Genomic DNA, 13,611 nt, shown 5'->3' on the forward strand with positions numbered 1-13,611 from the left:
GAGTTCATGTTTGTGTGGAAGTATCGTGCCACCTACACTTCATATTTTATAGTATTCACCCAGTAGTTTGTAATCTGAATAGCAACTAAGGCTGTAAGGACAAACTGAGAGAGAATCAACAGAACCTTTAAAATGGAGTTTCTGGGTCGTAAAGAGATGTTAGGCCATGAAACTGTCATAAACATCCAACATCAAAACAGCGCAATATTCCTTGTCAAAGTGAAGTGTGTCTCACCAAGTAGCCTTAATGGCCTCCTTACGCAGTAGCTTATAAGACTCTTCCATGACACACTATGCGACATGGATCTAATAAACCATCACACACTGTAGAGGCTGGTATACAGTGTGTGATCTTCAGCTGTCGCAGACAAAAGACGAGTATTGTATGAAACCCGGGGAGAAATCTTTGGTCATGGTTCTAAATCTGTAGTTTTACATCACACTGTGAGACAGGTTTAAGGACGGCCGTTGTTAGCGTCTTGCGACCAAAGATACCCTGCGGTAAATATCTGAGAGTGTCAGATATTTAGAACGACTGTTTCAGTGTGACAGCTGCTACGACCTACCTCTACTAATCTGCCAATAGAATTACGGCATAAAACCAATGTTGAGCGAAATTTAGTTAATGTGAAATGATGTGGTCTGACAGCACCGGTGTTACACCATGGGGGCGCTATGTATATTTAACCATATAGTGTTTCCACAGAGATCTTAAGATTTAGGTATGGGTCCGGTGAGGTTAGAGTTAGTGGATAGCAGACTGGTGAGGAGAATCAGCTTGTGTAGGGCAGCACATTATTTCTAGGCACATAAATGCTGAAACAAGGGCTGCGTTCTTCATTATGTGTTTGTTGTGGTTGTCTCTGGTGGTACAGATGGACGGTGTAAGTTGATATGGCGCACGCTGATTAGTAGTAAACGGTCATCACACAATGTGCACACATCAAATTTGATGTCGTACTAATGTTTATTGGATCCATGTCGCATAGTGTGTCATGGAATAGTCTTATAAGTTAGCTACAGTGTAAGGTGGCCATTAAGGCCACTTTGTGAGACACACTTCACTTTGATTAGGAACATTTATGCCATTCTAATGTTGGATGCTTAGGAGCTACAGTAAATTGGCTGTTTATTGTTTTGCGCTTCCAGCCTCTATCTGTCAGGAAGCATGCTGGATTTGGGGATGTTGGTAACCTTTTGGAAATCTTAGCGTTATGGACTACACACAGATACTTCTATTTACAGTTAATAATGCTAACCATGCTAATCATGCTTATTGTTGATAACATGGCACCTAAAATTTTAATGGTGTTGTCCTTGTTCCCTAAAGTTAATATTAAACCCTGTTTAATAGTGTGGACTCACTCACAGACACACAGTATGATGTCACTTCCTCTCCTGATCTAAAACAGCATTGTTCTCTCTCAGAGAGGCTAGAACAACATGTCCTTACTGAGGTGTAGTTGTAGTTCTTAAAGAGAAATCAGAATTGGTTGACATCAGTATCCACATTTCAAACCTTTACAAAAACTAGTCAGTAGAAATTGGCTGCTAAAAATGTGATCTGAAATCTTTCACAGATTTTTACAAAGTGAACAGAGTGTATCGAAGAAAATACTGTGCTTGTTGACAGACAGAAACAAAACCATATGTTTATTGAAAGGCAAAACAAGTCACATTTTCCAATAGTTGAGCTGCAGCTCACCGTTCAGTCAACTGAAGTTAAAATTGGCCAGTTTGGTTCGCTGCATGTTTGATTGGTGCAGCGCTGCACATGAACCTAAGCTTCTTCTCAATGACATGATTAGAAATGTTTTCTGTGCAGCTCAAATTATAAAATAGAAGATAAATGTTGCAGGAATGCAGTGTTTTTTCTCCATTTTGGGCTGTATTTCACTTCTCTTTCTATTAAATCTTTAAAGTAATGAAACAACACATTTAATGTATGCATACACAATGTTGCATGTTTGGTGAAATTGCAAATTATTATTATTTTCAGTACATTCTTTTATCTCTAAAAACCTTAAGTAACTTCACTCAGAACAAATGTGACATGTCCCGCACCTCTGGATGGCTAGCAGTGGATTCCATTTTAAAGCTGCAGTCCGGTAATATTGGTGACATTGGTGTAAGCTCCTTATTCAAAGTATAAATGTTTGTAAGTCTGACTGCATGAAGGGTGAGCTAAAAGCAGCCAGATTGGTCATGACAAACAGAGGTATAGCAGTAGTGTTAAAACAGTTAGCATGGCTGGACACCTTGCCTCTGAGATTCAGCCAAGGAGCTCCCATCCACACAGGACTACACACTGAGACAAAAACATACAGCAGTGTTTCTGTCTTTGTTGTCTGAAGGCAGCCAGCTTTCAATCCATGTGTACTCCCCTCTCTCACCCCCTCTCCACATGCTCACATCGCTTTATGAGTCCCTTTTGAAGAAACACTAATTGCCTGTATCTTAATCAGTGCCCCTGGCTATGAGGTCCCAGACACAGCAGGTAGAAGCATCTGCCCATATCTGGGGATAAATCATGGAACCATGGCTGTTTTTCCACCAACTAGAATGATCTGTAACCTGGAACCACATGGATCATACAGAACATTACCATCCCAGTATCAACTGATAGCACAGGAAACCCATCCCACCCAAACACACTTAAATAATGGGTAAATGGACTGCACTTGTATAGCGCTTTATCAAGTCTCCAGAGACTCCAAAGCCCTTTACACAACAATCAGTCATTCACACATTCACACACTGACAGAGGTGAGGCGAGCCCTCTGACCGCCATCAGCAGGAAAGGAAGTGTCTTGCCCAAGGACACAACAACTGAGATGGACAGAGTGGGGGTTTGAACCGGCAACCCTTGGATGAAGCAGAAATACTGAAATAATCAGTGCAATAAAATCTATTTAAATTGAGATTTGGTAATGTGCGCAGTAGTGAGGAACAAGGTAGGGAAGTATAGGCGCTAATACTGAAAACTTATATCACTGTGGGTATTAACACATCACCACACCCCAGCTTTACAGGGATGTAACACAGACACACACACACACAGGAAATGCCAAACTATACCCTGCCTTTAACAAGGTTCTTACACATTTTCCACCTCAAAATTCCAGACCGTTCAAAACTAATATTTGGAGTCGTTGCAGTCAACTTTAATTCCACTTCGAAAGTATCAATACAAAGGTTCACGATTAATGTGGGGCTGAAGTTTCTAATACAGAACCTGCAAAAACAAAAGACTGTGAAGAAAGACGGAGACATGGAAACACATAGATTAATGGATGGATAATGTGTGCTCTGATTGGAGCTATTTCTTATATAGAGGGATTAAACTCTGAAAAAAAAAAAAAAAAATCTATATTTTTCGTTTTTCCTACCTATAGAAACCTGGAAAATAATTAAAAAAATTCTACACTTTTCAAGTCTCTGTAGGAACCATGACGATATCTGTTTACCAGGACGTAAAACAATGCAATACCAGGACATTTGATAGAAATGTGGTGAGAAAAGTGTTTTTTATTTAAGCTACTGCTTCCTACTGCTACCTTTATAGCAGTTTGACCAAATAAAGTCTCTTCTCTTTGTGTAGGTACGAGCTAGCTCGATCTTCTGCCTTTTGTAACTTGTTTTGATTCCATGGAAATGACTTAGGTCAAACCATGAACAATGAACTCTTTCTTTATAGGAGCTTTTGAACTAACATGTAAACATAAAAACATTGCCACAGCAAAACCAAGCTCATTCAGAGCCTGAAACCAATTAAAAAACACATTTTTCTCAAATTCTGCACACACAGAAATAATTTCAGAGCATTCAGGGTAATGTAAGTGAAGATGTGTTTGCCTTGCTTTTTGCAATACTAAAACTAAAATAGCTTAATAATTAAAAATGCTGTGTATATTTTACATTATTTATTATAATTAATTTTTGTGTACAACGTCAGAAAACAGAGACCCAAGGAAACCCAGAATGTTGTTCAGCTTTGGGAATTTATGGGCAGTTTCTTAACATCAGCAGAAACCATCCCTACAAACCATCTCAGGGATTGGTCATTAAAATGTAACAAGAGCAGAAAGTTTGTGCAAAGGATGCAATTATTTTCTAATGAGACACAGAGCAACTACACACACCTCTGTGTGATGTTTGGCAAACACACCACCCGACGCTAACAGCATCGATCAGCCAAATCACAGCACACCATTTAAAAGAAACTAGTCAGGGTCAAATATGAGGTGGTATAATTCAGTCTCATACAGTTCATCCCACGGCTGTGGCACTGGTGACCCAGTAGCAATACGGGGAAGGGTGTTCTTTTTTTCTTTGATAAAAACAACAACAAAAAAAACGTCATTGACTCTTTTTGTTCAGAAAAGAAAGAAACTGCATGTTTAGACAAATTGCATTCCTAAATATTAACTCGGTTTTAAATCATCTGTAATCAGTGTAGAATAGTTCCCTCCAGGTTTGACATGCCTGTTTTTGTATTTTTACAAACAGAATAAAGGTTTTCATAAATCTAAAACTGTTTTGAACCATCACTGTTCAGCATCCAATTCAAGTTTGAGCAGGTATTTATTTAGTACTGAATAGGATTATAGAATCAGACAACCTTAGCATCATTAGGTAGCTGTGGTGTACAGCCATGTTTTCTGACACTGTGTAGAACATTGAGGGGCACTGACTGAAAGAAAATTCTTTTTCCAACTCTTATGCCACTCCCTGTTAAGTGCAGTGGCACCCTGGGCAACGAGCCATATCAAAAATCTTCTCATTTTGGGTATGGCATTGGTGTAGGGGTAAAGACTGTGACCCATTTACAGAGGTCATAGTCCTCTGCTGTCACAGGTTCAAGTCCTGGCCCCACCAACCTTTGCAGCACATCTTCCCTCTCTCTCCAACCCATTTTCTGTCTGCAACTTGCAAAATAAAAGCCACTGGTGCTACTAAATAAAATAAAAAAATCTCCTCATTTTTAACTCTGGTGTGTGTGTGTGTTCTTGTTCAAGTCACTGGCACCAACTCAAGCATCACAGTAGGTTTCACCACAATCTTGTACAATCCCTTTTACTCTTACAGCCGTCTTTCTGACTCAGATCAGCCCTGACACTCATCTCCATCTTGTCTGGCTTGTTCTTTTGATAATTCACACCTGAGCATGATAATAGTCTTTTCTAAATCCCAATTCTCAGATTCTTCAAAATAGAGTTAACGGAATAAATTTGTTCTCAAGTGGCGACCTGTCCAGGGAGGGCACCAAGTTTAACCCAAAGACCGCTGGAAATAGGAACCAGCACTCCCACAACCCCAAAAAAAAAAACGGGTATACACGACGGACGGACGGTCGTGTTCTCACCAAAATCCACAGATGTGATAAACTGTATGAAACAGATCTATATCAGGATTAACTGTTGAATTAAGTGGGGCAAATATTCCCTAACTTAAATGTGAAGGTTGCATGGTTTTCTGTACATTTCTTCTGAGGGTTTTGCTGTTCCATCCCCTCAGTGCAGTTATCTCCAGCCTTTGTTAAAGGGGCAACAGACCACAAATGATGCCATTAAATTCACTTGTTAAGCTCTAGATGCTAAATTACTTTTATTGCACTGGAAAGCCTTTCATTCTTGTCACTATGGGTCAATGTGTGTGTGTGTGTGTGTGTGTGTGTGTGGCTTCAGTGGCACAGTGGAATGTGGGAATGCTCTTTGTCCTACTGTGGATTTGTGTGCAGCACAGACTTCTCCCCTTTGAGCCAGGCTCCTGATGGCCCTGATGGGCCAGGTCAGTGTCACACAGGCCTGGGTGAGTGTTTTCAGTGTTTGGTTGGGAAATGGTTTGAGAGGAGCTTTTTCTCCTCAGTGAGTCATAAAGTGAAGAATCTTAATGTCTTCTCTGGGTTTTAACACATTGGGAGCAGAACAAAACACCTCCTTGTTCATTCTTTATTTCAGCACATACCAGACTCCTTCCAGTGGATGTGTACATATGCGTAAAAGATGTTTTTTAGCATTCACACCACAACAGAATAAGAGTATGTTAGTCATGTAGAAAATCAGGACACCCTATCACAGCCTGTTTTTTCTAACACATTTGGACATATGGTTTTTATATACAAATTCCACAAAAATCAAGAAACATTAAACCAAAGAAAAAGACCATTTAAAATGTTCAGCCATTTTTCTCACTTAAATTGCCTAAAATCACACAGCTGTATCACATTAGGTCATTGGTTCAGATCATCAAAAACATGTTCATCAAGTCATCCAACACCTACTGGAGAACTCTCTCTATGTAAAAGCTAAAAGATGCAAATTCCATGTTCAATTGACCATTGATTCTTCTGTATCAAGTTCCTGAATTTTACCAGCCAAACAGGAAGCCAGACAGGAGAGAGTTCCGGTGAATTTCATTATAAAATGAACCCACCAACATACGCTAACTTGATTGGTGTAAACAAAACGACAAAGAACAGAAACACGAGGAAACGGAGGTGCAGGATAATGAGTTTTGCCATAAAAAACTAAATCCATAGCTGTATTTGGAGGGATAGCAATAGGAAGGAGCAGACAGGGATTTTCCTCTCTTGTTTTGCCTGCATGATCCGGAACGCGAACATTACTTCATAATTGGTGACACAGGGTCAAAATACCATAGACATTAATACGTAGATGCCCTATTGAACACTGAACGGCGTTCCGACGTCACCGTCGTTTTTGTGGATTCAAGGCGGAAAGTCAAAATGCCTCTTACGTGTGCGGCATGGACTTGTTCGAATCGTTTAGATGTCCACATCAAATCGTGGAAAGCTGTACTTTTTTGTAAGAGTTCTCATAAACATTCTGACTTTATTCTTGATAAAAAAAAAAAAATTATCTAATCCTTTCCCTGATTCTCTGTCGTACCTACATACACAAGTGTGTGTGTGAATAAATAAGGTGAGGCATTAATGTCAATGTGCTTAATGGAAAAAAGTCCCTTTATTTGTATTAGTTCATATCGCAGACTTGCCTCTAGCAATATGGCGGACACACGGTTACGTCTCAGCAGCGGGCCAACCCATACGGCCAAATACAGGACTAGTTCTCGCGTGAACTCCCAGAACCCACGTGAACTTCTGCTCTCGGGAGAACCGTTTCCGCAGCCGAAGCCGTAGCTGGGCCGGGCTGCCCGCAGCGCAGTGTGGCTTTCTGCAACACAACTGCACCGCAGCTGCACCGTGTTCAGTGTGAGCCCAGAGTTATGGCCTGCTGGGTGGAAAAGCTTTGAAATGGACCTGATGCTAATTCGTCATACACTGTCATGTAACAGAGACATAAACTGTCACTAACTGTCAAATGAAGTACTTCATGTACGAACAATACTTTATTATTAATATTACTATAAAACAACATGATTCCAGTGAATCATTGTGTGGTATTTAACATCAGTATTTATCAGTAATACAACCATATCTTTGGAAGGTGGTTTCCCTCGATGCCTTAATAAAAAAAAGTGCTGTTTATGTTTTAGAGTTAACAAATGGCATTCTTTTTATTTAATAAAGGGCGTGCATACAGAATTAAACAACTCTTCTTTGTACCGAGTATGCTTGTTTACCTTTCCCTAAGTTGCAGCTCTTCCACCTGTAGGTGAGGATATGGCAGAGTGCTACAGGCAATCTCCTCATCAGCCTGCTGAGTATTTTGGAGCTGCCTGAAGGACACTCGATGCGCAATCATTACTGGTGGAGTCAAGTCCAAACCAAGCTTTTCCTAAAATCATCTTCTAGAAATTTCACATTTCCTTGTCTTTTGTGTTTCCCCAGGATGGACCTAAGTGATCTTTTACCTCATCAAGCCTCCTGAGTCCTCGAGCAATCACCCTAGTTGTAGTGGTGCAATTATAATGCTGAATAGAAAACATGTTCTGTTAAATAACTCTAATCCCTAATGAAAGAGAGACCAAAGTATAATATCATTTGTAAACAACTGAAAGCTGATGCAGGACTGGAACCTGCATTTCCTAGAAGAAAGTGAGGAGTGGCATGTTACATTCCTTTTAAAAGAACTAATTATTTTTAATGGGATGTCCTCAATGTTGCACATGACTGTATAAGTCAAGAGTCCTATTTGCAGTTTGCAACAAGTCATGCAGGGTTCACAGCAAACAGGGAAGAAGGTGATCTGGTGAAATGAGACCAGATCTTTTTGGCCTACATGAAACATGCTATGTAAGGTGACAAACTAACACTGCACCTCAACCTAAAACACTTTTGAAATGACGAAACAAGGTTGGCAGTATGAGGCGGTGGGATTTATTTCTTCCGCAGGAACAGGGAAGCCGTTCAGAGCTGAGAAAAAGTAATAAATACAACCAAGTAGCTTTTTGTGTTTATATTTAACTTGAATGGGTAGAATATGTATATGATAAAGTCCTAAACAGGGATATTTAGATAAAGAAATGAAGAAGATAGCACCATAGCTATGAATAAATAAATAAAAAACGTAGCATAGGAACTTCCAATATATAAACAATTATTTTGTGGCTCTGCGACATAAAACTGCTCATTTATTTTGAACATCTATTCCCCTGTTCTGAATGTTAATGCTGAATCGCTTTTTACTTTCCTTGCCCTTTGTAAACCTCAAAGGACCACATGCCCTGGCTGCCTGCCAGGCATATATGGAGGGGGGAGCTGGCTGAGTGCCACACTCTCTGAATATTTCATGAAGGGGTAGAGAGCCAGGGATGTGGAAATGATGGATGGGCTTGCTGATTAAATAAATTAGAATACTTTTGAAAAGTTGTTTGATTTCATTCATGCCAATCAAAAAGTGAAACTGTACAGTATGTAGCCTCATCATTTGGTTGGGGCTCCTTTTGCATGAATTCCTGGATCAACGCAGTATGGCATGGAGGATATCAGACTCTGGGTTTGCTGAGGTGTAATGGAAGCCCAGGTTGCTTTAATAGCACCCTGCAGCTCATCTGCATTGTTGGTTCAGGTGTCTGTCATCTTCCTCCTGACAACAGTCCATATATTCCTAGTGGAATTTAGATCAGACCAGTTTGCTAGTGTTGCAGGTATCATTCTATAAGCAGGTACTGGTACCTTTAGAAGTGTGGGCCGGTAACAAGTCCTGCTGGAAAATAAAATCAGCATCTTCATAAAGCTTGTCAGCAGAAGGAAGCATGAAGTGCTCCAAAATGTCCTGGTAGATGGCTGAGTTGATTTTGGATTTGATAAATACATGCGGACCAACATGGATCCTTCGACCATCACTGAAAAGACCATCTATTTATCTCATATTCAAGAGCCCACTGCACTCAGTCATGACTGAACAGAACCTTCTGAGAACCACAGAAACTACAGCAAAGGTTGCCACTTGCACAAACACTTGAGAAGATATGTCCAAACTATACAAACCAAATTTATAAACATTATAAAACATACAACAGAATATGATGGTCTACAGAGATATAGGGAAAATGAGATACCAAGTTCTCCTTGGAGGACCAACTGTAAGACAAAGAAAGATTGAGATTTTTTTTTTCTCTTCTACTGCCATCAAATAAGATTCGGTTACAACCTTTTGCCTTTATAGAATCCAAGCAAAGTATTCGAGAAACAAAAATCACATTACTGATCAGCAAGTGTTTTTCTTCATTAAATTTATTTTCTTCATTAAAATCTCCTCATCACTATGTTCCTTCCACCTTAATATGACAGAAGAATCCAGTTGTGAAAAGAGCAGACAGCCTTACCACTGATGACTTTATATCAAATTAAAATCTGTGGTAAACTAAATTTACAAAGACAGGGCCCAGCTTTGTTCCCTCTGGAAGAGTCAGGCTTATTGACAGAGTTTTCCTGCTCTTCGCCGCAGCTTCCCTAGATGACCCGCCGCCATCGTCACCATGGATAGACTGCCTCCAATCCTGCTCCACCACCTCATATTCTACCCTGATCTCCTCAGAACGCTCCAATCTCAAGGTGCTCAAGAGCCTGTGCATCACCTCCCGCACTCTGTGCACCATTACAGCAGCCTGTATGTTCCTCAGCTACAGCAGCAAATACTTCAGCAGTCACAGAACCACCTGCTGAGTCAAGTACACATAACGCACCTGATCCACTTCAGCACAAGTTATCTGCTCAGTGCTGTAGACATCATAGACATGTTCACAATATTTATTCTGCTCCTACAACACTTGCCTGCCTGAGCATCATGAAATGGTTGTGCAATACATTTTAAGAGTCCCTGTGTGTTTCAACCCCCAGAGACTTTCCCAAAGCAGCCTTCAGTAAGTTAATCTTCATCATCACTTGCACAGTGTACATCATCCTCCTCATTAACCTCACCTGCGCTGTCTTCCTCATCCTTGCTACTATCATAGTATTTCTGTCCTGCACTGACTCAAGTACATCATCATCATTTTCCTCTCATCTGCTGACTTAAGCATCATTGCCATAGAAACCTATTCACCACCTCTCTTGCATCAAATATCACCATCATTGCCTGCAATGTCTGCATCGGCAACCTCCCCGGCGCTGACTCCAGAAATGTGTTCTTCATCTCCAGAGGATTTCCGAAGTCCCTGTTCCAGAGTTCTCTGACACTGCAGCTTTAGGGCTAGCACTCCTGAACAAGTTCCTCATTAGGTTCTTGCCGTCTTCTGGGGCTTCTTCATGGGTTTCTGTGGCCTCCCAGCCGGTCACAAGAGCTCCTCTTGTGCCTCCAGAACCTCCAGAGCTCCCTCGTGGGTTTCTGTCGCATACGACAGTTCATCATTGATCCTCCAATGCTGGCCTCAACGTTGTTCCTCTGAACAAGTGTAACCCCGACTAAACAAACCTCTGACAATCAAATAAATTGTAATGGTGAAGCTCACGGTGTTACCTGAGACATTTGGTGAGGTATTTTTGCCTCATCAGCCAATATTTAAGTATAGACAGGCAAAAAAAAATTTTGGCAGTCGTACATCAGGTCAATGAAGTTATTTTAAGGCAACCATGGACCAATCGATATTAAAGCCTAAGTCTTCCGCAGCCAGAAGAAGAATGATGAGGGACACAAAGTCATTTTGCCAGTCAGACCGCAGAACACATTTCCACTTTGCATCAGTCCATCACAGATGATCTCGAGCCCTGAGAAGCCGGTGATGTTTCGGGGTGTTGTTGATATATGGCTTTGGCTTTACATGGTAGAGTTTTACTTGTAGATGCAGCAATGAACTGTGTTAATTGACAAACACTGGTTTTCTGAAGTGTTCCTTAGCCCACCTAGTTGGGCTAAGGAACATATTCTTCAACCTCACCCCATCCTATCTTGTGAATGACTGAGCCTTATGAGAGATGCTCCTTTTATACCTAATCAAAACACTCACCTGTTTCCAATTAACCTGTTTACATGTGGAATGTTCCAAACAGGTGTTTTATGAGCATTCCTCCCCTTTCCCAGTCTCTTGTTGTTTCAGCTTTTTTGGAACGTGTTGCAAGCATCATATTCAATATTAATAAATATATGGAAAAAAAACAATACGGTTTATGAGTTTGAACATTAAATATCTTGTCTTTGTAGTGTACTCAATTGCATATAGGTTGAACAGGATTTGCAAATCATTGTATTCTGTTTTTATCATGTTTTACACAAGGTCCCAACTTTATTGGAATTAGGGTTGTGAAACTCATGCTTTATGCTTCAGTGGCCTAAGGGCTAAGGGTAAAAATAAGAAAGGGAAAATAAGATTCATCTTTAATAAAGGTGATTCAAGACAAAACAAAGTAAAAAAGCAAAACTTGACTACTGAACATTGATTATGAACAAATCATTTAGATCATCTCATTTTTACTTTAATTTAGTATTTATCTGTATTCTACCAACGTTTAGAGAAATATCGATCTGGACACAGAGCAAAAACATTAGCAGAGGCTAATTGGCAGTGTCTGCAGCTGAAACAAAAGCTGATGAAAGTGAAGTTTTTTGAGTGAAGAAAAAAGGATAATAGATCTTAACAAACAAACAAATAATTGTAGACATTAGGGTACAGAATAGCATTGCAGTTTTACGGCAGTGATAATGCACACTGTGTAGTTTATGGCAAGGCAAACAAGCTGCAGGATGTAATGAAACTGATGACCTGAATAGGGCATGGCTATAAAATGTAGTGATTTGAAAATGATTGCACTAACAAGCTGATCCATTATGTTGCAGTTTTGTAAAGAACCTGATCTGGCCTCTGATTGTGCTGGTCAGGCAGCTCTGAGTGATGATGGAGGGTAAGATCACTTACTTATTGATTCATCCCAGAGATGATGTAGGAGATGTCTAAAAGGGGCCGTGATTTCTGTAATTCAGTTTAAAATAAGTCAGAGTTGAAAATCAATTTTATGCCATGTCCTCTTCATTTAATTATGTAAGTAATGAATTTTGAATTGCACTGATAAATTCCTGGTCTAAATTGATCCTAAAACCGAGTAGAACTGATTAATGTAGCAAAAGATAAACATAAGACAAAGGTTATGGATCAGAACATGACACACAGCATGGTTTGCTTCACATACAGGTCCTTCTCAAAATATTAGCATATTGTGATAAAGTTCATTATTTTCCATAATGTTATGATGAAAATTTAACATTCATATATTTTAGATTCATTGCACACTAACTGAAATATTTCAGGTCTTTTATTGTCTTAATACAGATGATTTTGGCATACAGCTCATGAAAACTCAAAATTCCTATCTCACAAAATTAGCATATCATTAAAAGGGTCTCTAAACGAGCTATGAACCTAATCATCTGAATCAACGAGTTAACCCTAAACACCTGCAAAAGATTCCTGAGGCCTTTAAAACTCCCAGCCTGGTTCATCACTCAAAACCCCAATCATGGGTAAGACTGCCGACCTGACTGCTGTCCAGAAGGCCACTATTGACACCCTCAAGCAAGAGGGTAAGACACAGAAAGAAATTTCTGAACGAATAGGCTGTTCCCAGAGTGCTGTATCAAGGCACTTCAGTGGGAAGTCTGTGGGAAGGAAAAGGTGTGGCAAAAAAATTAGATACAAAGGATGTCTTAAAATTACAAGGGGATCTAAAATTAGAAATAATGAAAACTAAAAAGAGAAAAATAACAAAGAACAATGGGGAAGGGACAGAGAAAAAGCTCTGATTTAACAGAAATATGTACACGATGGCATAAAAATACGGATTTTCAGGTAACTTAATTATCACTGAAATCCTAAAACTACACGGGGATCTTAAACTGGAGATTATGCATTCAAAAGATTCAAGAGACAATAAAAAACCTTGCCAGATTATAATTTCAAAGGGGACTTTTCAGTCCCTGAGTGCACACAGTTGATAAACAGATTAAAGCAAAAAGATGAATTAAAAAAAACAAAACAATAAGAGCAGCTTTTAACTGACATAGCCATAATACTGAGGCCTTAAGAAAAGCACAGAAAAAAACTTTCAGCTTAACTGAAAACAAATAAAGGGGGGCGGACCGCCACCCATCCCAGGTTAGAATACCAAGGTAGCCCCAAATTATAAAGACTAAGAGGTGGTTTTAGAGGACGTGGTAAAAGAAGTTAAAAGAGGAGGTGACAATGTGGACAACA

Source organism: Girardinichthys multiradiatus, chromosome 14, assembly GCF_021462225.1.
Source record: "Girardinichthys multiradiatus isolate DD_20200921_A chromosome 14, DD_fGirMul_XY1, whole genome shotgun sequence".
In the NCBI taxonomy this organism is placed as follows: domain Eukaryota; kingdom Metazoa; phylum Chordata; class Actinopteri; order Cyprinodontiformes; family Goodeidae; genus Girardinichthys; species Girardinichthys multiradiatus.